Raw genomic sequence first — 26,831 nt, 5'->3', positions numbered from 1 at the left:
TGATCACTGGGGAGATGTCAAACTGACCGATCTTCCCAACAACGCAGCAACGATATGCCGACCCATAGCGACCTTTGTAACGATGTCGGCAGTCGTTGAAACCCTGTCACACTATTTTTGTTCTGACGATGCAGTACATGATGAGGGCGGTACTCTGTGATGTTGCAGGCACCCAGGCATGGATTAGCGTTGCCTTTTCCGCGCCCCCTAATCTCCGATTGGTGGTCACTACTGCGTTCTGATTGGCGGAGCTTTTTTCTTTGCCTGACCATTGAAAAGGCAACCTCGCAGTGCTTCTGTTCTTTGTTCCTGCCAGCAGATTACAGATCGTAGTAGAATTCTTTGTTCCTGCCAGCTTTGTTCCTGCAAGATCGTAGTAGCGTTCTCTGGCTGCGTCTCCAAACAGAATTCCATTTTTTTCCACGTTTATAATTTGGACAACTATACTTTGTGCACGGTAGGTATATTTGGGGTCTCAAATGAGCTGTAATTTAAAGAACAACATCCAATTAACAGAAGTGATCGTTTATGAGGGAGGGAGGGAGGGCGTGGCATCTATCTGTGTCCATATGCTTTTGCATGGGCAGCCATTTTAGGTGGCCTTGTGTTCACAAACCCGTGAAAACACGTTTTATGCCGTAAAGTTGTGTGCTTCCAAATTTTTTTTTGGGGGGGGCTCTAAAAGTACCGTTTGTGGTCTCTAATATATTTCCATTTTATAAATTTTATCGAACCACTACAAGTTCTCTGCTTTCTTAGCTCTTGAGGGCATGGCTTTTTTATATCTGTGGAGGGGCAGCCATTTTAGGTGGACTTCTGTGCGCACACTCACGTTTTCACGACTACAGTACTGCGCTTCAAAGTTTCTTATTTGTTTTTTTCACATTTGCCGTGTATGCTCACTATATGCTATTCTTTATTTCAGTTGTCTTACAATACAGAGGAGTTTATTCGTGAACTCATCGAACTGTATCGGTCTCTGCCATGCCTTTGGCAAATTAAGTCGGCCGATTACAATAATCGCATTAAAAACAGGAGGCATAAGAGAAGATGATTGCCCTCTTCAAGCGGTATAATCCGGCCGAGAAGGTGGATGAAGGTCTTGTTTGCAAAAAATCCAAGGTCTGCGCACTGTCTTTAAAAAGGAACTAAACAAAGTGGAGAAGTCAAGGAAGTCTGGTGCCGGCACGGATGAGGTTTATGTGCCCTCGTTGTGGTACTATGACTTACTTGGCTTCACCCATGACCAGGAGCTACCACGGCCAACAGTATCTTCGGTGCGGCAGACCTTGGATGAAGACCCAGCGATCCATATTGATCAAGATTCCCCGATTGGAGATGTAAGTACCTTCTTTGCTTTCCAGAATATAGCAATTTAAATTTATATGTGCATTCGTATCGTAGAATTGAAAAAAGTATCAAAGATTTTACCTGTTTAGTTCTGCAGTTTCCAAACGTTTTCCCTGCCAGTTCAGATAAGTACACTAATAATCTCTTTTTGATTGATTCTGTTCTCATTACCTTGAGTTAACCCATGCTGGTCATGAGAAATCCAATGCCAACTAATTATGTGGTGTCCTGCATGATGTTCAGACATAATTTTTTTGTTTGTTTTTTTAACCGTTATTTTCTTTTTCTGCAGCCCCATCGGCAAGAACTTGGGACTCCAACAACTGCAGACCTAACTTATAGTGATAACAGTATGGAGGACCCTTGTGAGGAGTATAGTCAAGACCCAGCGCCCTCTACAACACCTCGTCGCCAACCACTTTCATGAAAAAGAAAGGCCGCCGTGCAGCCATCCCCCGAACTCCTATTTTTGGCTAATCAAATTATGGCTAATCAGGCCAAGACCACCATGGACACCTTTGCAAACTTTGCAGTGGATAGAATGGGAAAGCTGGATTCTCGACAAAGGAAGCACGCCGAAAGGGTGATCTTTGAAACGTTGAGAAAAGCCGAAGAAGGACAACTGGATGAGTCTTCAACTGTAAGAAGTGTGCGCGACCGTGATCCTTCTGAACAGTCATGGACACAAATGCCGGAGCCACTTCGGAGCACGCCTGTGCGGAGGTTTGGTCCTCCTCAAAATCGGGTTCCCCCCCCCACCCCCCCACAGTATCCCGCTTTTCCCCAATCTTTTTTGCCACAAATGTCTTCTCCGCCCAGGCGTGGTTATTCGACTGAAGAAATCCAGTACCAGGAATTGTAGCGCCGTTTTACTATCTTTTTTAATTTGTTTTGTAATATTGTAAAATAATTGTACATTCCACATTTTATTAACTTATGTTTTGGTTGAAATATTTGTTTTTTTTGGAATAAAAATTGTTTTTGTCTTAAACTTGCATTAGGCTTTGATGAATTGAGCATCTGCTTATTGCCAGGACAACTCGGCGGGGTAATGGGCTTGGTGCATCAATATTTATGCGTAGATGTTATGGATGTGAGTTTATGTAATGGATGTGCTAGATCAGGGTATTACAAACACATCAGAGTAAATGGGCCGCACTTGCAAAAAAATTTTACACGGAGGCCCCTGATCATGTGACCCATGACTCCTCCACCTCCTGAGACCTCACCCCCCCAAAAAAAAAAACACTACACAACAGCGGACATTAAGTATATATTTTTTTTTTTAATAACAGGGATGAACAGTGCCCAAACATGTCAACAAAAAACAAAGGAAAAACAGACAAATAAAAAAATTAGTGGCTGCCGCCCTGTTCTTGGGCAGCCAAGGAGCGGAGCAGGAGGGTTCTGTGTTCTTGCAACACTTCAATTGCTCTCTCCAGTGAAGCCACAAGGTCTTGATTAGTAGGTGTTTCTTTAAAGGAAAGGGATAGTTAAATCTGTAGTTCAATCCAAGGATTAAATTAACAGGTACGTGTTTGTTATTTCACACTTACGGTTTTGTGCTTCCTGATTATCAACACTGGAAGCCATCAATTCAGGTGGGGATGGGCTGACGGACCACCCCAATCCTCTTGCATTCTCAGGCTGGTGGTCGGAAGTCGAGTCCTGCTGTTGCTCGGGCTCATCATCTGACTCCTCCTCCTGTGGTTCTGGGCCTGCAGGTGCAGGAGGAAAGAATACCCCATTAAGATTAATCTAAAGTTTAATTACATGACATGACTGATATCTATAAATTCTACAATAGCTCAAAAAAAGGTACAGTTTATTACTCCATACAGTATTATACTCCATCTATAATCTGGACCATTTATAATGCTACGGTATTTGATGGGCACCCAGGATGATGCTTCAGTGTATGATGGGCCCAAATAATGCTCCATATATAATATGGGCCATTTATAATGCTACGGTTTATGATGGGCTCCATGGATGATGCTCCAGTGTATGATGGGCCCAAATAATGCTCCATATATAATATGGGCCATTTATAATGCTACGGTATATGATGGACTCCCAGGATGATGCTCCAGTGTGTTACGGGCAAAAATAATGCTCCTTCTATAATCTGGCCCATTTACAATGCTAGGGTATATGATGGGCTCCATGGATGATGCTCCAGTGTATGATGTGCCCAAGTTATGCTCCATATGTAATCTGACCCATTTATAATGCTACGGTATATGATGGGCTCCATGGATAATGATTCTGTGTATGATGTGCCCAAATTATGCTCCATATATAATCTGGCCCATTTATAATGCTACGGTATATGATGGGCTCCATGGATGATGCTCCAGTGTATGATGGGCCCAAATAATGCTTCACGTATAATGGGCCCCATTTGTAATGCTCCAGTGTATAATGGGCCCCTTAGATGCTGCTCCAGTGTATGACCTGCCCCATTTACAATGTTCCAGTACATGATGGGCCTCATGGATGATGCTCCAGTGTATCATGGGCCCTAATAATGCTCCATATATAATGGACCCCATTTGTAATGCTCCAGTGTATAATGGGCCCCTTAGATGCTGCTCCAGTGTCTGATCTGCCCCATTTAAGATGCTCCAGTATATGATGGGCCTCATGGATGAAGCTCCAGTGTCTTATGGGCCCAAATAATGCTCCATATATAATCTGGCCTATTTATCATGCTACGGTATATGGTGGGCTCCATGGATGATGCTTCAGTGTATGATGTGCCCAGATAATGCTCCATATATAATCTACGAATGGAAGGTACGAACAGGTCAATACTAAATATGTTTTTCATTTTTTATTTTTTTTTCAAAATATAATGTTCTTAGGGAGCTTTTCATTATTTTTCTCATTTTTTTTCTTATTATTTCTTAGGGGTTTTTTTTTTTACTTTATTCCCTTTTTTTAATTATTTATTATTACATTGTCCAGGGTGGGGGGAGGGGTATAACAACACTCACCACGATGGGATGCACTCTGTGAGCGTATGCTTGCAAGGCGTTCAGGTAATCTGTACCGCAAATCTGCCAATTTTTTGCGTATCTGGTTGGTGGAGCGGTGAATCCCAAACCATGTTGCCAGGCCACGCTTTATCCTGCGCAGCACAGCTTGCTTGTGCAGAACCGGGTGATCATATTGTTCTGCACATTCATAGTCCCGGGCATACATCTCTTCAATGAGGTAACGCACCTCTGCCTCCCCCCATGGTGATGCACGACACCTGGCCGCCATTTTAACGCCTCTCTACACTGACTAAGCTGCAGCAGCATTCTAAAACACGCCCACGACGCATAAGCTCCGCCCAGTATTATTGGCGGGTGGCGGCTATTAGAGAACGCTAATGCGTTCACTAAAGACCTGCCTTCATTACTGCAACACAGTTGCGTCCTGAAATTGATACTTCTTCTATTAATCTTCTGAGGTCATAAAATAAACTATACATGTATTCATACATGTATGTCAAAGTTTGAATGTGTATATGTGGGTGTGTGTATTTATGTGTGTTTCTATATATGTGTGTAGATGTGTTTGTATAGGAATATGTATATTTATATGTACAGTTGTGGCCAAAAGTATTGACACCCCTGCAATTCTGTCAGATAATACTCAGTTTCTTCCTGAAAATGATTGCAAACACAAACTCTTTGGTATTATTATCTTCATTTAATTTGTCTTAAATGAAAAAACACAAAAAGAATTGTCCTAAAGCCAAATTGGAAATAATTCCACACCAAACATGTTGGCACTGTTCGAAAAATCATGTGATGCTTCTCTAATTTGTGTAATTAACAGCGCCTGTATCTTACCTGTGGCACCTAACAGGTGTAGGCAATAACTAAATCACACTTGCAGCCAGTTGACATGGATTAAAGTTGACTCAACCTCTGTCCTGTGTCCTTGTGTGTACCACATTGAGAATGGAGAAAAGAAAGAAGACCAAAGAACTGTCTGAGGACTTGAGAAACCAAATTGTGAGGAAGCATGAGCAATCTCAAGGCTACAAGTCCATCTCCCGTGGTTGCGGCCTGTCTATCACCGCTCACAGCCACCTTCACCCCGCTGCAGTCGGCAGTTGGGGCCTGTTCCTCGTCAACAGAGACACTCTGCACACAGCCTCAGGCTGTGCGCGTGGCCAGTAAACCGCCACTCTTGAGCACTGCGGCACAACCCTGCTTGGGGACAGGAGTCCCATTGAACTCGCTAACAAGCGCAACCCCGCTGTTACAATAGGGGGTTACTTCATGTCAGGACTCCATAAGGGCCTGTTGTGCCCCAACTCCTCCTGGGCGCTGGAACGCCCGAAGACTACTCCAAATCTTCAGCAGCTGGGTTCAGAGGCTGCGACGCCAAGGCAGCCTCATCAAAGACGCCACAGCAGCCTCATCAAAGACGTCAAAGCAGCTTCATCCGCAACGCAGCTCCAACAGAGACGCAGAGGGACGTCAGAACAGATAAGTGACATTATAGAGTATAAGGACCTGTAGACGGCCATACCGTGGCCCCATAGTAATCGGCCTCGGCCGGGTTAGTTGTGGTCTTTTCAAATAGTGTTTGGTTGTACTGAGTCCCTGTGAGGACAACTGTTGTTACCCCTTTTTGGTTGCTTAGTATAGCCATAGCGGCTTCAAATTAAAAAGTTTGCTTTTCAAAGTTCAACCAGTCTTGCATCTCGTCAGTGTATCCTGCGAACCTGCTGTTACCTACAAATGTACAATATCGTTTCCAACCCCATCACTCCACTGAGACAGCCCTGAATCAAAGCACATTCAGCGCATCCCACTCCCACACAACCATCTCATCCCACCCTCTGTCTCTGTTTTAGTCCCCCAAGGCTCTCTTCTAGGACCCCTAATCTTCACAATCTATACACTTGGCCTGGGGCGACACAGAAAGTACCACAGATTCCAGTACCAAGACTATGCCAATGGTGACAATGTTAATAAGTAAGTGTCCTTACAAAAAAAACAAAGAGAAACCAAGGTTTTGTTATCGAAAAAAACGAAGTTTATTAGACAAAGCATTAGAAAACTGTAAAAATACTGAAGACAAACATAATTATCCATAAGCAAAAAACACATAATATTATCCAAATATGTACAAAAATGAAAGTACTGTTAACTAAATCAGTCGTAGTCCACTATAACGGGACCATTAAAATAAGCACAGTAATTGTCTCTGCAGGTCTTTGCATCCTGTGTGCTTCTTCCGGGTCCCAAAGGCCGAAGGCCTGCAATTGTGTGTTCGTTTGCCCGCCATTCGCCGAGCTGAACTTCTCCGCTCTGGTTCACAGAGTCCACAAAGCCAGGAGGACAGTATAAAATTGAATCCCGGCGGCGAAGGAAATTGTGAAGCACACAACAGGTTAAAACTAGAGTCAATAGATTCAAGTTTGAAGTTAATGGGTGTGTGCAAAACCCGAAAGCGATTTGCCATTATTCCAAAGGCATTCTGCACAACACAACATGCCCTTGATAAACGGTAATTATAAATTCTCCGTTCTGGTGTGAGAGTTTTTTGAGGGAAAGGCTTTATAAGATTGGGATGAAGCGGTAAGGCCTCTTTGCCAGTAAAAACAAAGTTCATGTTTCCTCTTGTGTTTGAGTTGGAAGGCAGGTGAAGTTCGGAGTTATACAAACGCACTCCAAAAAAAGTATTCTCCAAAACCCCACCATCAGAAACCCTTCCATTCATTCCAACGTCAACATAAATGAACTCGTAGTTGGCGTTTACAAGGGCCATCAGTATGATGCTGAAATAGCCCTTGTAGTTGAAAAAATATGATCCACTGTTAGGTGGTTGAGTTATACAGACATGTTTACCGTCCAAAGCCCCACCACTGTTTGGAAACTGCCACAGCTGATCAAACTCGTTGGCGATCTTGCTCCATTCCGCCTCTGTGGTCGGAAACTCAATGTAGCTCTGAAGACAACTAAAAATCGCCTTACACGTTTCCGGAATGAGAACGCTCAGCAGTGGCCTTGAAATGGCAGAAGAAAAATGCAAATCTTGCAAGGAGCATCCGGTGGCCAGGAAACGTAGCGTGACTGCCAATCTCACATCTGCTGGGATGGCAGCAGGCATCGCTGTATCCTTACGTTCGATAAGTGGGGTAATTTTGTCAAGTAAAAATGTGAATGATTCCTCAGACATCCGCAGATAATTGTGGAAATCATGCAGATTTTTATCCTGAAGCTCTTTCACCAACTGCATGTGGGACAATTCGGACCTCCTCTGCAGCGATACTCTTGTCCACATGCAACGCTTTCTTTTTGAACGCCTCTCCTGCATCCGAGATTCTTCTTGACGCCGATGTTCCTCAACAAGTAATGGAGCAACCATGACAGCACCCTCCGCCTTACTCATGATGGTGCAAACTGAAACAAGCAAAATAAAATACATTAGTTGTTTTGTTGGGGGTTGGGTGTGTTCACACAAGACCACCTAAAATTGCTGACCAGGTATTAAACATACGCACAAACAAAGAAACCACACCCTCCCGCCAACCAGAGCAATGAAAGCAGATAATTGGTAACTGTTCTATAAAGTTGTGAAAATGGAAACGCAGTTGAGACCAAAAATGATACCTACTGTGATCAGGAGAACCGTTGATGAATTGAAATCTCAGTGTGGAATCGCAGCCGGAGAAGATCTGTGACCAGCAAGAAGGTGCAAACTGAAAAAAAATAAAATAAAAAAGGTACAATAGTTGTTTTGTTGGGGGGTGGGTGCATGCACACAAGACCACCTAAAATGGCTGACCAGGCATTAAACATACGCACAGGCAAAGAAACCAAACCCTCACTCCGACAAGATCAATGAAAGCAGGTAATTGGTAAATGTTCTATAAAGTTGTGAAAATGGAAACGCTGTTGAGACCCCAAATGATACCTACTAAGATCAGGAGATCCGTTGATGAATAGATATAGCAGTGTGGAATCGCAGCCAGAGAACACTAATTCGATGTGTGACCAGCAAGAAGGGACAAAGAACACAAACGCTGCTATGCTGCCTTCTTCATGGGGTCAGGAACAAAGAAGAAAGGCGCCACTGTGTTACATTCTTTAAGGGCAAGGACGCCAATCAGAATGCAGTAGCAACCACCAATCGGAGCTGAGGAGCGCGGAAAAGGCACCGCTTAAACACGCCTATGTTTCTCGTTTCAAGTCGCTAGCGCGGTCGTTGGTTTGGTGTCAAACAGAACGATGCATGATACCCAGCGGGGCATCAACGACCAAAAAAATGAGCAGACTATTCTGAAACGACCAGCGATCTCATAGCGGGGGCCTGGTTGCTGCTACATGTCACACGTAGCGATATCGCTTGTAAGGTCGCTGTTGCGTCACAAAACTTGTGACTCAGCAACGATCTCGCTAGTGATCTCACTGTGTGTGACGGGGGCTTTGGATGTATGCCGGCTCACCAGGGCGGTATAATTGAAGATAAATTCAATTGCACTCACTCATGAATAATCTTTGTACTTGTTGTCAGTAGATTTGTCTCTTTATAATTAATGGTGTTTTAGCCATCAGATGGCAGCGGTTTTCAGATTCATACGACAGTCACCTGTAAGTCAGTTGGCGCACAGGGATAAAACCAGTTTGAACCACCCCCAGAGTCAGTTAGAAAACTGAAATATGAGCATTGCAGGCGGCCATCTTGAGCAGGTTCTACAGGAGTGAGGAGTGTATAAGGTTGTGCTGGAGAGGGATATGGTGAAATCTCCTCATGACGGCACCCATCTGAGTAAAGAGCTGTGGCAGATTGAGGCTGAACTGAACCAGTACCTGAACCTGTTCGGATGTGAGGGACTTTCATCTATAAATGCTGTTAAAGAACAGAAAGGACCCCGGACCTGTGAAGTGAAAGGTGCCACATCAAGCACAAGCCTTCTCGGCATTGCTGACTGGCTGGAAGAGCTCTGTATCCATCTGCGTGTCCTAATTGTGTCGTTCAGAGCAGACCCGGCAGTAAGAAACACTAAAAGTCCACTGTGACGCCGCAGTAAGTAAACGTGCACGCATCACAAGACATTTTGGCGCCAAGAGAAACTAGGCCACAAAAAAGCCTTTAGTTAGTCAGGTATATTGACTATATGGATGACATTTTCATACCTGAATCAACGTCCAGAAACCTTAGAATTGCCTCCAAGTTTTTGTGCTGTTCAGTACCCAAGGATTCTATGCTACATTTAGGTGCTGACACAACACACAGTGAACTCCAGGTAGGAATTCTGGTTTCCTTTCTATTCTCTGGAGGAGGAGTCTCTCTGTGCAAAAATATAAGGTGGAGCAGTGATTCAGCTCCAATAGGCTCAGTCCACGGCACCCTCGCTAATATATATGTTTTGTTAATCCTGTAATATTCCCCATATAGTTGAGGACGGACTTTTCCACTTGTTTCTTGAGTTTATACGGGGATGTTTGGCTGAGAAATAGGAATAGAAATATAAATTATTTAGATTGTGAAGCACTGTGCTAGACCGCAGGTGAGCCCGTGCTTTGCACTCACTTAATTAAGCCAGTTTGCTCTCAGTGTGTAATAAGGTAACGGTGGCCGGTTCAGACGGGCACGCCAACAGGTGATTTCCCATAGAGTCAATAGCAGTAACAGCGCTCTTGGGTGCCGAGCTGTCCAGCACAGTGGATACAGCCTTCTGGCAAAATGTTTGTTTGATGTGTTTTCTTTGTTCGTTTAGCAAAACCGAGTAGGAATATCTTCGTTTCTAAGTAAAATAGTTACTGACACTGGGCTGTGAGGAATTAGTTATTTTTTCGTCTGTGACTCTGTTGTATCTTGAATAACACCCTCGGTACATGATTCATAGCAGTTATGCCCTGAGGTTTCTCATGTGAGAGAGATCCTTTACATGTTCTCAACAGACAGTTTACTTGAATCCTGCAGGAAAATAAGCTGTGTATGTCCCAGCTCACACAAGATAAGAACTATGGCTTTCCATTAGCACATAATCAACATCACCTGCTCATTTGTGAAAATTAAGGTAGCCAGCAATTAGAGCAAGCCTCAAGTTGTCCTCTTCCCACCTCTCGCCATGTTCATCTTCCAGTCAGCCAGGCCGCACCAATATTTAGTACAAGCTCAGTGTCATCATCACCATCATCATTGTCATCCATCACTACAGCTTGTGTTTCTACAAGTACACTTTTCCTTCTTTGAAAGGCAAATCTCCATCCCTGACTGTGTGTCAGGTAAACAGGCATATGCTTCCAGTCATATAATGGTTTGCCAGCTATACTTTCACATGGTCAAGTTGCTGGTTGTTAAGTCACTGCTGGACCACCTTGTGGAGTCAGCTGTCTTTTGAGAAGTTATGGTGTACCCTCAGACTTGCTGGAACTAATTTTTGACCCTCAGCCTTGAAGATAACCAGCTGCTATTATTTCTTGCAAAAAGTGGTGCCCACTCTCTGCTCTCAAGTGCAGAAGAACATATGACATGTTCTTGATATGTCAGTAATCGTCATGTGCAGTGAACATTGAACTCAAGTGCAGAAGAACATATGACATGTTCTTGATATGTCAGTAATCGTCATGTGCAGTGAACATTGAACTCAAGTGCAGAAGAACATATGACATGTTCTTGATATGTCAGTAATCGTCATGTGCAGTGAACATTGAACTCAAGTGCAGAAGAACATATGACATGTTCTTGATATGTCAGTAATCGTCATGTGCACTGAACATTGAACGTGTGGAGCAGCAATTATGGGAAGGGACAATACATAGATTTCACATCACACTGTTTGAATGTTTGCAGAGGAAGGAATGCACCACTGAACCAGGACTGGTGTTGAACCCTCCTTGATTGGGAGCTATGTCTGTTTCCATCTCCATCTTCACTTATCTGTCTCTTTCTACACCTCCTCTGGATCCTACTCAACAGACTTGACCAAGTCATCAACAACCAAATAGCCAACTATGTCCTCAAAATAGTTACTCATTTTTAAGCTCCAAAACCGTGATAGAGCTACTCACCAGCGCTGACATATGCATAATGTAACTATTACACTGGTCAACACAAAAAAAATCATCAGCAAAGGTAATACGTCTGTTTTATGGAGTTTAATGTGCTGATTCCATAAACATGCTTAGTTTTGCTCTATCGCATAAAGTTTCTGAGATAGAAGTATTTTTGTTGTTATGTTAGTTCTGCATTTTCAGTGTATGTGATCTTTCCTATGTTATTCCCATTTCTTTGCTTGTCTTACTTAATTGTGACTTTTCTTACAGGGACAACATCAGTAAAGGTTTTAGTGAGTTTTATGAGACGGAGTATTCACAGTGCAGTCAACCAATGACTGCTAATCGGAAAGTGACATGTTATGGGGAGGAGCTAACTGTTATGAGGCGGTAAGATTTGAGTCAGTAAGAAAAGGCTGGTGATGGCAGCAAGGACTGGTGTGTGAGACTGAGAGGAGACAGGCCTCTACAGGGATCTGAGCCCTGTCACAGGGAGATAGAAGGGAAGGCAGCGGACAACCGCCATTGTTAGAGAAATTTCACTGCATTTCTGGAAGGGTACGTTGCCTCAGAGGGATGAAAACAGCTCAGCCACTGAGGTGTAACTGAGTGAGGGTCTCCACAGAGAGAGAACCTGAAAGCAGCCAATATCACACTGACAAGCTGCCTGTCTGCAGATGTTCATCTGTAAGGGATAGACTGACCCGCTTTCCTCACAACTGTACATACAGTAGTTGTCTACCAGATTACATCCAGTAACATCAGCTCTAAACACAAGCTGCCTCCGTCATCTCTGGGGAAATATCTACATATAGTCGGTCAGCTCATCGCATTTTTTTAGTCTGTGACTAAATAATAATAATAATAATAATAATAATAATCTTTATTTTTATATAGCGCTAACATATTCCGCAGCGCTTTACAGTTTGCATACATTATCATCGCTGTCCCCGATGGGGCTCACAATCTAAATTCCCTATCAGTATGTCTTTAGAATGTGGGAGGAAACCGGAGTACCCGGAGGAAACCCACGCAAACACGGGGAGAACATACAAACTCCTTGCAGATGTTGTCCTTGGTGGGATTCGAACCCAGGACCCAGCGCTAACCACTGAGCCACCGTGCCGCCCGTCGCTACCATTGAACTGAACTTACTCCACTGTTTGATCTGATTTGAAGGAGAAAAATGCCCCGACGGTGGATCAATCATCTGAACAGATTCTGCGATGTGTGTGGTTCTTTTACACCAAAATGCCAAGTACGTTCAATCACTCATGATATTAAAAAGATGCACCAGATGTACTTCAAGTGTCCACTCAAGTTGTTCAAATGGTCTTCATGACTGGTTAAATATGAGGAAAGTGGATATGCCATTTGCTGTTCCTATGACTTGGAGAGAACCCAACAATCATAGTGATGACTGCTACTTTTGTTTTGTTAACCTAAAGGGATTTTCTACAAAGAACAAACATAAGATTAATTACCCTTAACGTGAATCTGTGATTAGGCCAGTTCCACATGATGGTACCTTGTTAGTTCATGTACTACCATTGTTTGCATTGGATGAAAATGAAGTAGAATATGAAGACTATGGAGCTGAAGCTACTGGAGAAGACATGGAGACCTCAAGTCAAGATGAGTATGTACCTGATGGAGCAGCCAGAACGCTTTGCTCAACATTAATTAAATGATCTCATCAAAGACCTTTCATTGTCAAAAGACAAAGCTGAACTTCTTGCATCTAGGTTAACATAGTAACATAGTAACATAGTTAGTAAGGCCGAAAAAAGACATTAGTCCATCCAGTTCAGCCTATAAAATTCTGTCAGAATAAATCCCCAGATCTACGTCCTTCTAAAGAACCTAACAATAACTGTAAGATACAATATTGTTACGCTCCAGGAAGACATCCAGGCCTCTCTTGAACCCTTCGACTGAGTTCGCCATCACCACCTCCTCAGGCAGGGAATTCCAGATTCTCACTGCCCTAACAGTAAAGAATCCTCTTCTATGTTGGTGGAAAAACCTTTTCTCCTCCAGACGCAGAGAATGCCCCCTTGTGACCGTCACCTTCCTTGGTATAAACAGATCCTCGGAGAGATATTTGTACTGTCTCCTTATGCACTTATACATGGTTATTAGATCGCCCCTCAGTCGTCTTTTTGCTAGACTAAATAATCCTAATTTTGCTAATCTCTCTGGGTATTGTAGTTCCCCCATCCCCTTTATTAATTTTGTTGCTCTCCTTTGTACCCGCTCTAGTTCCATTATATCCTTCCTGAGCACCGGTGACGAAAACTGTGCACAGTACTCCATGTGCGGTCTAACCAGGGATTTGTACAGAGGCAGTATAATGCTCTCATCATGTGTATCCAGACCTCTTTAATGCACCCCATGATCCTGTTTGCCTTGGCAGCCGCTGCCTGGAACTGGCTGCTCCAGGTAAGTTTATCATTAACTAGGAGCCCCAAGTCCTTCTCCATGTCAGATTTACCCAGTGGTTTCCCGTTCAGTGTGTAATGGTGATATTGATTCCTTCTTCCCATGTGTATAACCTTACATGTATCATTGTTAAACTGCATCTACCACCTTTCGGCCCAAGTTCCCAACTTATCCAGATCCATCTGTAGCAGAATACTATCTTCTCTTGTCTTGACTGCTTTACATAGTTTTGTATCATCTGCAAATATCGATATTTTACTGAGTAAACCTTCTACCAGATCGTTAATAAATATGTTGAAGAGAATAGGTCCCAACACCGACCCCTGCGGTCCCCACTGGTCACAGCGACCCAGTTAGAGAATATACCATTTATAAACCACCCTCTGTTTTCTAACACTAATCCAGTTACTTACCCATTTACACACATTTTCCCCCAGACCCAGCATTGTCATTTTGTGTACCAACCTTTTGTGTTGAACGGTATCAAAGGCTTTGGAAAAATCAAGATATACCACATCCAATGACTCACCTTGGTCCAGTCTATAGCTTACCTCTTCATAAATACTGATTAGATTGGTTTGACAGGAGCGATTCCTCATAAACCCATGCTGATATGGCGTTACACAGTTATTCTCATTGAGATAATCCAGAATAATATCCCTCAGAAACCCTTCACATATCTCACCAACAATAGAGGTTAGAGTTACTGGCCTATAATTTCCAGGGTCACTTTTAGAGCCCTTTTTGAATATTGGTGCCACATTTGCTATGCGCCAGTCCTGTGGAACAGACCCCGTCGCTATAGAGTCCCCAAAGATAAGAAGTAAGTGCTTGTTTATTACATTACTTAGTCCTCTTAGTACTCATGGGTGTATGCCATCCGGACCCAGAGATTTATCTATTTTAATCTTATTTAGCCGGTTTCGCACCTCTTCTTGGGTTAGATTGGTGACCCTTAATATCGGGTTTCCTTTGTCTCTCTACATCTCACCTAGCATTTCATTTTCCACCGTGAATACGGTGGAGAAGAAGGTGTTTAATATATTAGCTTTTTCCTCATCATCTACAACTATTCTTTCCTCACAATTTTTGAATGGGCCTACACTTTCACTTATGATTCTTTTACTATTGATATAGGTGAAGAACAGCTTGGGATTAGTGTTACTCTCCTTGGCAATATGCTTCTCTGTCTCCATTTTGGCAGCTTTAATTATTTTTTTAGATAAAGAATTTTTCTCCTTATAGTTTTTTAGAGCGTCAGCGGTGCCATCCTGCTTTAGTAGTGTAAATGCTTTCTTTTTACTGCTAATTTCCCCTCTTACTTCTTTGTTTAGTCACATTGTGTTGTTCCTATTTCTTGTCCTTTTGTTCCCACAAGGTATAAACCGCTTACAGCGCCTGTTTAGGATGTTCTCAAACATTTCCCATTTATTATCTGTATTCTTATTTCTGAGGACATTGTCCCAGTCACCCAGATTAAGGGCATCTCTCAGCTGGTCAAACTTTGCCTTCCTAAAGTTCAGTGTTTTTGTGACTCCCTGACAAGTCCTCCTAGCGAAACACAAGTGAAATTGTACAACATTGTGGTCGCTATTTCCTAGATGCCCAACAACCTGCAGATCTGTTATTCTGTCAGGTCTGTTAGATAGTATTAGGTGTAAAGTGCTGCTCCTCTGGTTGGATTCTGCACCAATTGTGAGAGATAATTATTCTTGGCTATTAGCAGAAACCTGTCGTCTTTATGGGTTTCGCAGGTCTCTGTTTCCCAGTTAATATCCGGGTAGTTAAAGTCCCCCATAACAAGGACCTCATTTTGGGTTGCAGCTTCATCTATCTGCCTTAGTAGTAAACTTTCCATGATTTATGTTATATTTGGGGGTTTGTAACAGACCCCAAAGAGAATTTTGTTACTATTTTACCCTCCATGTATTTTGACCCATATGGACTCGACATCCTCATTCCCTTCGCTAATATCCTCCCTTAAAGTGGACTTTACATAAAGACAAACCCCTCCTCCACGCCGATTTTTACGATCCTTTATAACAGACTGTAACCCTGTAAGGTAACTGCCCGGTCACAGCTTTCATCTCACCATGTCTCGGTTAATCCCACTATGTCATAGTTACCTGTAGATGTTTCTGCTTCTAGTTCTTCCATTCTGTTTGTCAGGCTTCTGGCATTTGCGAGCATGCATTTTAGAGAATTTTGCTTTGTTCCAATCTCCTCCCTGTTGATTGTTATAGAAATGTTCTTACCTCCCTTCTGAGTATGTTGTCTTGGATCTTCTTTGCCGCACCTTATATCATTCATCAGTATAATATCTGGTTTCATGTTCGTGTCTAATGTTTTTCTTCCCATCCCCTCTTCTTCTAGTTTAATGCTCTCCTGATGAGTGTAGCGAGTCTTCTGGCGAATGTGTGTTTCCCAGGTTTGTTGAGGTGTAGTCCGTCTCTGGCGAGGAGTCCATCGTACAGGTAATTCACACCGTGGTCCAGGAATCCGAATCCTTGTTGTTGAAACAGAATAATCTTCTTCATGATGATGTCAAAGTGTTATTACCGAAACAGAAGTAACACTTTAACACAATTTTGCACAGTTGATGGACAAATGGTGTTCTGTAACAATGTGAATGTCCTCTTTGAGAGCTGAATCAAGAGTATTTTGTTGCAGATTGGCGATTGTTTATTGACTCATTTCAGAGAAGTTTGAAAGCAGTGCTGCTTCACAATGGAAATATGAAACCATCAATCCCTACTGCTCACTCATGTCATCTAAAGGAAAGTTATGAAAATCTGTCAGTTGTTTAGGATGTTATACACAATATAAGGATCATCAGTGGAATATATGTGGAGATTTGAAAGTGATTGGTCTGCTAATGGGAATGCAAGGAGGTTTCACAAAATATTGTTGATTCTTGTGTTTATGGGACAGTAGAAATACAGTAGAGCATTATGTTTGTCATGATTGGGTTAAGAGAAACATCTATGCTCCAGACAGAGACAATGTTCAGCAGAATCCTTTAGTTGCTCCAACAAAAATCTTTCTTCCTCCACTACATATAAAGTTGGGATTAATTAAAAACTTTGTGAAAGCCATGGCAAAGATGAATTCACAAGGGTTCCAGTCCAATTCACAGAAATTCTCCAGCATTTCACCAGCAAAACTGAAGGTAGGGGGATTTGTTGGTCCTCAGATCACAGAGCTTATGAGAGATGATGTGTTTGAAGGAACTCTAAATGATAAGGAATTGAGATCTTGTACAAGCTTCAAGTGGATCTGTGAAAACTTTTAGGGAAAAAAAATGTCCAGAATATGTTGAAGATGTTGAGGAACTGCTAAATACATACCAGTGTCTTGGATGTCGCATGTCTCTGAAAATGCACTTTTTGCATTCACATTTACATTTCTTCCTCCAAAATTTTGGGGATGTAAGCGATGAACAAGGCGAGCAGTTTCACCAGGACATTAAAGTAATGGAACACAACTACCAGGGTACAAATAGTACATCCATCTTCCAGGTTCGATGGTCAAACTTTCACCATGTTTACCAAGCCATGATGTAAAAGATCCAAACATGGTAAGGTGTGGACGAGGCAGAAACATCATTCCTATTTAGTTTAGGCAGAAACACCATATTGGTGATTGAATACCCACACCCCGGCCACGTTTCAGGGTTCCCCCTTTCTCAAGCATGCAGCTCATTGTAGTGTTCTTCCTTAAAGGATTAACTATATTTGGTACACAACATAAATCCTGAAATAAATGTCTAAAAAATATATAAAACTGAACAAACTCATCACCCATCACTACAATAACATAGCTTTCTACAACATAATAAATGTAAAGGATGAAAACAATACTCGCCCTGTCCTCACCTATCTCACCGCGCAGATACTCTCTGGTCCGGTTCTATTCTTCATCACACTCTTCATTGGGTCATCCTCTGACATATCTGGGATCGTGACGTTACAGCCATGACAGAGCAAGACATGACCAGAAAGACAAGGGCCAGAGCGAGCCGCGCAACCCCCCCCGCACAGTGGCTAAGTGGAGGCCCTTCATTACGGTGGGTTGGTGGGAAGGGGTTAATAATCCCAGGGGGTGGAGGATGGGGATAGAGGGGTATATATTAAGTGGCGTTAGGGGCGGTTACCTTCAGTTCCCGCTCTGGAGCCACGAGGGATTGTCCCGCCCGCCCGCCCTAATTTTTGTGCAGGATGGGTGTCCAGGGGGTATGTTATTCAATGTCACGGTGTCCGGTTGGCGTTTGAGGGGAGGGGGTCCTTGAAGTTGGTGCTAAATTGGTTTTGGGGGATCTGTGGCTATATGGATTCCTCAATGTTATTATCTGTGGTTTGGGTCTGGTGATTTGGGGGGACTTCCGGCAGTGGTTGGTCGGATCCCCAGGGATTAAGTGGACAGTGCAACCCCGATGGGGTTTTGGTGCTCCCGAGCCAGTGGGGTAACGGCTGGGAGAAATTTATGGTATGTGTTTGTCCACAAAAAGTATTCTTTATGTTTTGGTCACCAGATTTGGAGCTTTATGGACCCTCCCCAAGGTTGCGTTATATTTAAAAAATGTTGTACGTTACTTAAATAAATGGCTGCTGTGGCCATTATATTCCATTCTGGTGTCCTGGTGTTATTTGGGGCTCAGGTGGGTGGGGAGTTTTCTGGGGGTTGGTGGTTGGAAGAGGTAATTCAGCCGCACATCGCCAACTCCAATGTCATGAAGAAGACAGGTGGAGGCTCGTTGAGAATTTTTTTTTTAAAGAATTTTCTGACATTTTTTAATCCAGCAAAGGGAAAGCCGGCCACTGCGAGCTGCTTTAATATGAATTGAAAAAAAGCGAAATCTGATTTTGGTGAATCTGAATTATTTAAGTCATTTCCTTGAAATTAAAGCAGTTTGATCATAGTGTTAACATTTTTATGTAAAGATTTTTGGTGCTACTGGGAACGGCAACAGCCCACTTAGCTTCCTGGGCTCATGGCAAGGCTCACAAGAGAAAGGGGGGAAGGAAGCTGTGTACAATACATCGAAATAAATAAAAATGGAGTTAAGCTAAATAACATTAAAATTAAAGGGATGTGTTGTAAATCCTGCAGCATTCCCTCATACAAAGTCCTGCTTTGTCAGGGCACGGATTACACTGATAGGCCTGGGTCACATGAGTCTCGCAACTAAATACCTGGCACTGCCGCCGGCACTCGGGACCGGAATGTGTGGCGGCATGTCTTTCTATGCAGCTGAACAACTGCCGGTGGCAGTGCCGGGTATTGAGGTTGGAGACTGGTGCGAGCTTCTCGCAAGTGTGAACCTGGCCATAGGTAAATAATTGCTATTGAAAAGAACATTGGCTCAAGTTATGGAGAAATACTTGTTTATCTGAAAAGTTATTCAGTAATAGAGAATTTATCTCTGTTTTTTGGCACACAACTTGAACATGCATATCACATAATGTGGCGTGCTCACTATCAGAAAGGTTGTGATATTATTAAACCTTTGGCGCAAATGGATGTACCTGTCTGTCTGGGGTCCGGAATTTGGATTTGGCTCAAGAGCTGAGCCCCCTACAAAAGCAACAGTAGAGTTTGCGCCAATTGTCTCTGCTCTACCATTTAGTTGTCAATGTCAATCACTGACAGAGTCATTTAACTCCTTAAGGACCAGGAGTATTTCCGCTTTTGCGGTTCCATTTTTTGCTCCCCTTCTTCCCAGAGCTATAACTTTGTTATTATTCAGTCAATATGGCCGTGTGAGGGCTTTATTTTTTGCTGGGCAAGTTCTACTTTTGAACGGCACAATTGGTTTTACCATATCATGTAGTGGAAAATGTGAAAAAAGTTCAAATTGTGGTGAATTGCAAAAAAAAGTGCGACTCCACAATTGTTTTTTGGATTTTTTTTTTTACCATGTCCACTAAATGCTAAAACTGACCTGCCATTATGATTCTCCAGGTCATCAGCTAGTAGATACCAAATTTGTCTAGGTACTTTTTTATTTAAGTTTTGAAAAAAATCCAAATTTTGTGATTTTTTTTGTGATTTGGGGCTGGGTGAAGACTTGTTTATTGCTCGCCTATCTGAAGTTTTTATTGATACCATTTTGGTGTAGATATGATCTTTCGATCGCTCATTATTGCATTTTATTGCAATGTTGCAGCGACCAAAAAAAACGTAATTCTGGCATTTTGATTTTTTTCTCGTTACACCTTTTTTACCGATTAGATTAATTATTTTTATTTATAGATCGTGCGATTCTGTACGTGGCGATACCAAATATGTGTATTTCTATTTTTTTAAAATTGTTTTTTTTTAAATGGGCCGAATGGGGAGTGATTTGAAGTTTTATGTTTTTTAGTTTTATATTTTTAAAACCTTTTTTTTACATTTTACTTGCTTCAATAGTCTTCTTGGTATACTAGAAGCTGTGATCATCCGATCGCTTGTAATACATAGAGCATGGTTGCAACCCTGTTATTTCTAGCAGAAATGCTCACTTGCAATGAGCGCCGACCACTCGGGCGACGCTCAAAGCAATACATCAATGACAATCACAGGCGTCTCCTGCAGACCACGGTTTGTCATGCCAACCAAACGACGACACACAGTCGTGTGACATGGACATCGATGGGGGGGATTAACCCCTTTCTGACATTGGGCATATAGTACGCTGATGTCGGGCACCCTCCCTTTGATGTGCGCTCCGGCGGTGAGCCCACATCTTTGCTGACACATGTCAGCTGTTTTGAACAGCTGACATGTGCCTGGAACAGCTGCAGATGGAATCGTAATCCACCCATGACTATTAAACCGTTAAATGCCACTGTCAATCACTGACAGCGGCATTTAACATGCCCTTCCGGCAATCATCCCGGAAATCTGCCCATCCGTGACCCCGTCACGTGATTGTGGGTAAACGGTGGGTTGGCATGACAACCAGAGGTCTCTTGGAGACTTCTATGGTTGTCACTGCTGGCTTGCTGTGAGACAACCAGTGATCAGCACTCATCGCAAGTGAGTAATTCAGATACATACAGGTGATAAACAGTCTGCCTGTATGTAGCAGAGCCAAATGATATCAAAGAAGGCAAAAAGTAAAAAAAAATGTTTTTAAAAATATATATAAAAAAAGAAAAAATATATAAAAGTTCAAATCATCCCCCTTTCGTCCCATTCAAAATAATGTTCGAATGCTCGTTACTCAAACCGAGCAATTCCTAATGCTCGAATCCTAATTTCAAGTAACAAGTAATGGGAGTCTATTGGAAATCCGAGCATTTTAACAGCAGACTTTAATTCTTATCAAAGGGGTAAAGAGGGATGCATCCAAATTTATGGCAGCCATTGCATTCACTGTGTGACGACTCCTGGAGTGGACCCTCTGAGTCATGGCACCAACCCACCCAGGGAGAGCTGACCTAGTGAGGACCACCCCCTATACAGGGAGTGTCAGGGGCAAGCCCAAGAGGGTAAGGTACCACGACTGCTGGCACCAGGTGGCCGGCTCACAGGAGACACGAGTGAGTGTGTCTGTAGGAACGTGCAAAGCGTGGACACAATGACACGCCGGGTAAAAGACAGTGCCGGGTGAGTGTACGGAGGCACCTAGAATACTGATGGGCACAAGGCGTGTACACGGGAGTGCGCTAGATATACAATCGTTCAAATGCAAATTAGATTGCCGTACTGAATAGCAAGCTCCGAAGTTGCTGCTGAAATGAAACTGACCTGTCTTTGTCATTCACAAGCTGGGGGAAGTGTGACAGGGTCCTGCATGTGATGATCCGACGTTGGGGAAGTTTTCTGCACAATGGCCAGTGATGTCTGATGTTGGGAGCATCCTCCTGTTGAAAAGAAACCCCCGTGGAGACACTGAAAGGCACAGAAGGTAGCCTCGGCCGACGGCGCCGCTGTGAGGTAGCATGGTGAGTGGGGGACGTGGCTAAGCGGTGACGTCACCTGTCCGGGAATAATGGACGTGTGCAAGGGCCAATCCAGGATGCTCCCATCATCAGACATCACTGGCCATTGTGCAGAAAACTTCCCCATCCAGGCGCCTCTTGTCAGCGTGTAGTTTCATTCTGTCCTGTGCTTTCTCGAGAGTGGTTTTGGTCTCCTGTCATACCCTGGAGAACTCCACAGACAGAGAATCAGCAGCAGGTACCCCCCAAGACAGGAAATACCAGTTGAGGCACACCGGGATGCTGTCCAAAGACGATGAAGAAAGGAGACTTGGTGGACGATTCACTGGAGTGGTTATTGTAGGCGAACTCAGCCCAAGGAAGTAGACTGACCCAGGTATTCTGATGAGCATTTGAAAAGTGCAGGAGATAGGATGTAAGGATTTGGTTGGTATGTTCCACCTACCCATTGGTTTGGGGGTGATAGGCAGAAGAAAATTCCAATGACACTTTCATGAGTCCTCATAGAGTTCTCCAGAACCGGGAGGTAAATTGGACCCCTCTGTCTGACACGATGTGCAGAGGGAAGCCGTGAATTCTGAAGATATGGGAAATGAAGACCTTCACCAAGTCAGGAGCAGAGGGTAGACCGGGAAGAGGAATGATGTGGGCCATCTTCGAGAATCGGTCTACAACCACTAGGACCACAGTACAACTGGAAGAACGAGGCAGATCAGTAATGAAATCCATGGCTATGTGCTGCCATGGAGCCGATGGTAAGGCAAGCGGGAGCAGAAGACCGGAGGGTGGTTGTCTGGGTGTCTTGTTCTGGGCGCAGGATGGGCATGATGCCACAAAGTCTTTAACATTATGGGAAAGGGAAGGCCACCAATGGTAGCGAGAGATTAGGCAAAAAGTCTTTTTGACACCAACATGGCCGGCAATCTTGGACAAATGTCCCCAATCTAACACTCGTTTTCGGTTGTTCTCAGCCACAAAGGTTCTTCCCGGAGGTAATGTGGTTAACTTGATAGGAGCCACGGTAATTACCTTGGACGGGCCAATTATATGAGACGGTTCTTCTTCTGTATCAGATGACAGGAAAGATCTTGACAATGCATCCACTCTAACGTTTTTATCGCTGGGCCGAAAATGTAGTTCAAAGTCAAAGCGGGTGAAGAACAAGGACCACCTGGCTTGCCGAGGGTTACACATCTGTGTGGACTGGATGTACGCCAGGTTCTTATGGTCCGTGAAGATCTTGAACGGATGTATGGCACCGTCCAGTAAGTATCTCCATTCCTCCAAGGCCAATTCAATGGCCAGTAGCTCTTTGTCACCAATGGAGTAGTTCTGCTCAGTTGAGGAGAATACTTTAGAAAAGAAGCCACAGATGACTAGGCATCCAGAAGAAGATTTCTGCAGAAGGACTTCGGCGGCCCCGGTAGAGGATGCGTTCACCTCGAGGAAGGTTTATTAACCTCAGGACAATGAAGCGCCAGAGCAGAGGCGAAGGCTTGTTTCAAGGACTGGAAGGCATCTTCAGCCTCAGAGAGCCAAGCATTTGGGTTAGCTCCTTTGCGGATAAGGGATGAGATGGGGCGAGCCAGCGAGGGGAAATGGGGAACGAACTGTCGGTAGTAGTTCGCAAAACCAATTAAGCATTGGATTGCCTTCACCCCATGGGGCCGTGGCCAATCGAGAACAGCGGACACCTTTGCCGGGTCCATGCATAGACCAGAGTCCTAGATAATGTAACCCAAGAATGGCAAAGACGTCTGCTTGAAGGCATATTTGTCGAGCTTGGCATAATGGCAGTTCTCCCTCAGGCGATGGAGGACTTGATGCACGTTCTTTCTGTGGGCAGAGAGGTCTGGGAAAAAAATGAGGATGTCATCCAAATAGACTACCACGCAGGAGTACAGCATAGCCCAGAAGACGTCTTTCATGAACTCCTGGAACACTGCAGGGGCATTGCAGAGGCCGAAGAGCATGACCAAGTACTCGTAGTGACCGTCTCGAGTGTTAAAGGTGGTCTTCCACTCGTCACCAGAACAAATGCGGATCAAGTTGTAGGACCCATGAAGATTCAGTTTGGTGAAAATTCGAGCTCCTCTAAACCGATCAACCGATGAGGGTTTGTGTGCAAAATTTGGGAGTTGTAGTTGTTATTTTAAGGGGTTAATTCTTTGTTAAAAAATGCGTGGGCTTCCCATTGCCCTATATTGGTGGCGAGTGGGTTAATCTAACTAAGGGTTAATGTCACCATTCGATTGTAAGGTGACATTAACCCTTTGTTAGAATAACCCATTCGCCACTGCTACAGGGCAATAGGAAGCCCACAGATTTTTTAAAAACGAATTAACCCCTTAATATAACAACTACAACTCCCAAATTTTGCACACAAACCCGTATCTAATAATTAATCAAGGACATATAAAAAAAAAATGAAATGAAATGCTTTACTGAATGTAAACCATGTGTCATTTCATGTCGGTTTGGGGAATTATTTGATAGAAGCCGGCAATTTAATTAGCGCCTATTCTGCTATGAAGAACTCTGTGAAATATAAATATATATATATATATACATATATATATATATATATATGTTTGTCTCAATGACTTGTGTGTATATATATATATATATATATATGCATTCTATGTGTCTATATCTATTATTTCGTTTCTGTTAGAAACCCTGTCATAGGGCCCCGTTATATGTCCATTTTGCAAGGCGGCGAGAAAATCTCGCAATACGGATCGCATACGGATGCCATATGGATTACATACGGATGCTTACATGCGCAAAATACGCAACCACACCTTGCTTACGGATGACATACGGAGCACTATTTAGGGGTCATTCATCCATATTACGCCTGTAAACTACGGACCGTATTTTGCGTCGGTTAGTGTGACCCCGGCCTAAGCCTCTTCTCGCGACGCTGTTCAGCCGACTTGCAATGGTCCACCTTCCTAGGCTCTGCCACGGAGGCAGCAGAAGGCACGGAGCGCGAGTGGAGAGGTCTGCAGGTAGTCGACGGGTGACAAGAAGGCATTCTCTCTTGACAGATTCACGGGCACGCTCTTGGAAACGCAGGTCTCTGCGTGTCGAAAGAGAGATCGGATCCTTTAAAGAGGTGGGGGTATCCCTACCTGCCAGTTCATCTTTCATGCAACCGGACAGACCATGCCAAAAGACCCCTATGAGGGCCTCGTTGTTCCAACCGAGTTCGGAGGACAAGGTATGACAATGGATGGCATATTGTCCCACCGATTGGGCACCCTGATGGAGGTTAAAGAGCGACTCGGTGGTGGAAGCCAGACGACCCGGCTTGTCGAACACCATGTGGAAGGTGTCCAAAAAGGTGGAAAGCTGAGAGACGAGTGGATCATTACGCTCCCAGAGGGGATTCACCCATGCTAAAGCCTGCCTCTCTAAGTGGGAAACAATAAAGGCCATTTTAGCGCGCTCCGTGGGATAGTGCTGCGGCAAAAGCTCAATATGTAACCGGCATTGGTTCAAAAATCCTCGATAAAACTTAGGGTCACCACTATATCGGGGTGGCTTGCATAAGCACGGCAGCGAGTGCGGGGCCGAGGACTGGGCAGGAACGGATTGTATGGAAAGGAGCCTATTATCTACCGACGCCATAGAGTTGAGGATATGGGCTTGGGTGTCGCGTTGCTGCGTGAGTTCTTGCTGGAGGCTGTCCAACTGGGAAACATTCCCAGGGTCAGAGGACTGTAAGGCAGATAAATGGGACTCCATGAACTTGAGAAATGACATAATCCTAGTCTGGTTTTTCCAGAGGAACACGAGCTTCTTTTGGATGGGAGCCGTGGTACCAGCAGAGTCTATGGCCTGATTATACTGTGAAGACTCCTGGAGTGGACACTCTGGGTCGTGGCACTAACCCACCCAGGGCAAGCTGACCTAGTGAGGACCACCCCCTATACAGGGAGTGTAAGGGGCAATCCCAAGGGGGTAAGGTACCACGACTGCTGGCACCAGGTGGCCGGCTCACAGGAGACACGAGTGAGTGTGTCTGTAGGAACGTGCAAAGCGTGGATACCATGACACGCCGGGTAAAGGACAGTACCGGGCGAGTGTACGGAGGCACGTAGAATACTGAAGGGCACAAGGCTTGTACACGGGAATGCGCTAGATATAGGATCGTGCAAGGCGGGTACATGAGAGCACGTATGGCGCGCACTGACTAGCATGCCTGGGTGCGAGCAAAGCAGGATGCGTGCAAAGGAGCATGTCACAGTACAGAGTTAAACAGCAGGTGTGCCAGGAGGCACAACAGAGTGCAGGAACAGAGTGCAGTATAAGAGTGTGTGCCAGGAGGCACAACAGAGCACTAGGCAGAGTACAGGGTCAGAGCGTGTGCCGGGAGGCACAACTAAGCATAAAGCAGCGGACAGGGACAGAGCATGTCCCAGGAGGCATGACTGAGCATAAAGCAGAGGACAGGGACAGAGCGTGTGTCAGGAGGCACAACTGAGCATAAAGCAGAGGACAGGGACAGAGCTTGTGCCAGGAGGCACAACTGAGTACAAGGCAGAGGACACGAATACACCGCACAGCCAGGCAGGGACACGGCAGACCAAGCCAGGAAGCACAACAATAATCAAGCACCTCCCATAGGAAGAGGTAGCCTGATATAGCACATGATCACTAGGACTTCCGGGTCAAGTCCTCCAATACCATAGAGAGGACAGGCCAAGAGACAGAGCTGAGAATAGCGTGCATGCGCACAAAGAACAAGGTGCCAACATGAACCTAAGTACGAGAGGTGCACGTGCGCACCCGACGGGACCCCCAGAGCAGCCGCGGCTCCGGAAGAGGTGACGTCGGGACCGATATCCTGCCACCAGGTGAGAGCGGCGTGACAGGCGACGTGACACACTGCATAGGCAAACAGTATGGGAGACCCACTTTCTAATAATGGGAAAATTGTCTTATAAGGCCCTCCTCCACGTCTCTTCCAAGGGGTATTGGGGTGTGTCCAAATTTGTTGCAGCTCTTGGATTCACTGCATAGGCAAACAGTATGGCTCCCAACCCCCTTTTGGTCATCCACACCCTGTTGCGACCCCCAGTATGGA

The 26,831-nt window shown here is 44.3% G+C and overlaps 1 protein-coding gene across 6 annotated transcripts in view; it reads left to right on the top strand.

Annotated features, from left to right (window-relative positions):
* The window catches only part of LOC141050262 (sulfotransferase 2B1-like), a 181,526-nt gene that overhangs the window by 20,316 nt on the left and 134,379 nt on the right, over positions 1-26,831 (top strand). For 2 of the 6 annotated variants that reach the window (XM_073547142.1, XM_073547141.1), the window contains exons 2-3: positions 13,629-13,808; positions 16,182-16,282. The exons of 2 other annotated variants lie outside the window; for them this stretch is intronic. The gene's annotated coding sequence lies outside the window, so the exon portion shown is untranslated. The remainder of the gene's footprint in view (positions 1-13,628; positions 13,809-16,181; positions 16,283-26,831) is intronic. 2 more of the 6 variants (XM_073547143.1, XM_073547144.1) reach the window with 2 other exon arrangements.

The sequence above is a fragment of the Dendrobates tinctorius genome, unplaced genomic scaffold (assembly GCF_039654945.1).
Source record: "Dendrobates tinctorius isolate UK_male_01 unplaced genomic scaffold, ASM3965494v1 ptg000151l, whole genome shotgun sequence".
In the NCBI taxonomy this organism is placed as follows: Eukaryota; Metazoa; Chordata; class Amphibia; order Anura; family Dendrobatidae; genus Dendrobates; species Dendrobates tinctorius.
This window is presented reverse-complemented; position numbering and strand designations above follow the sequence as displayed.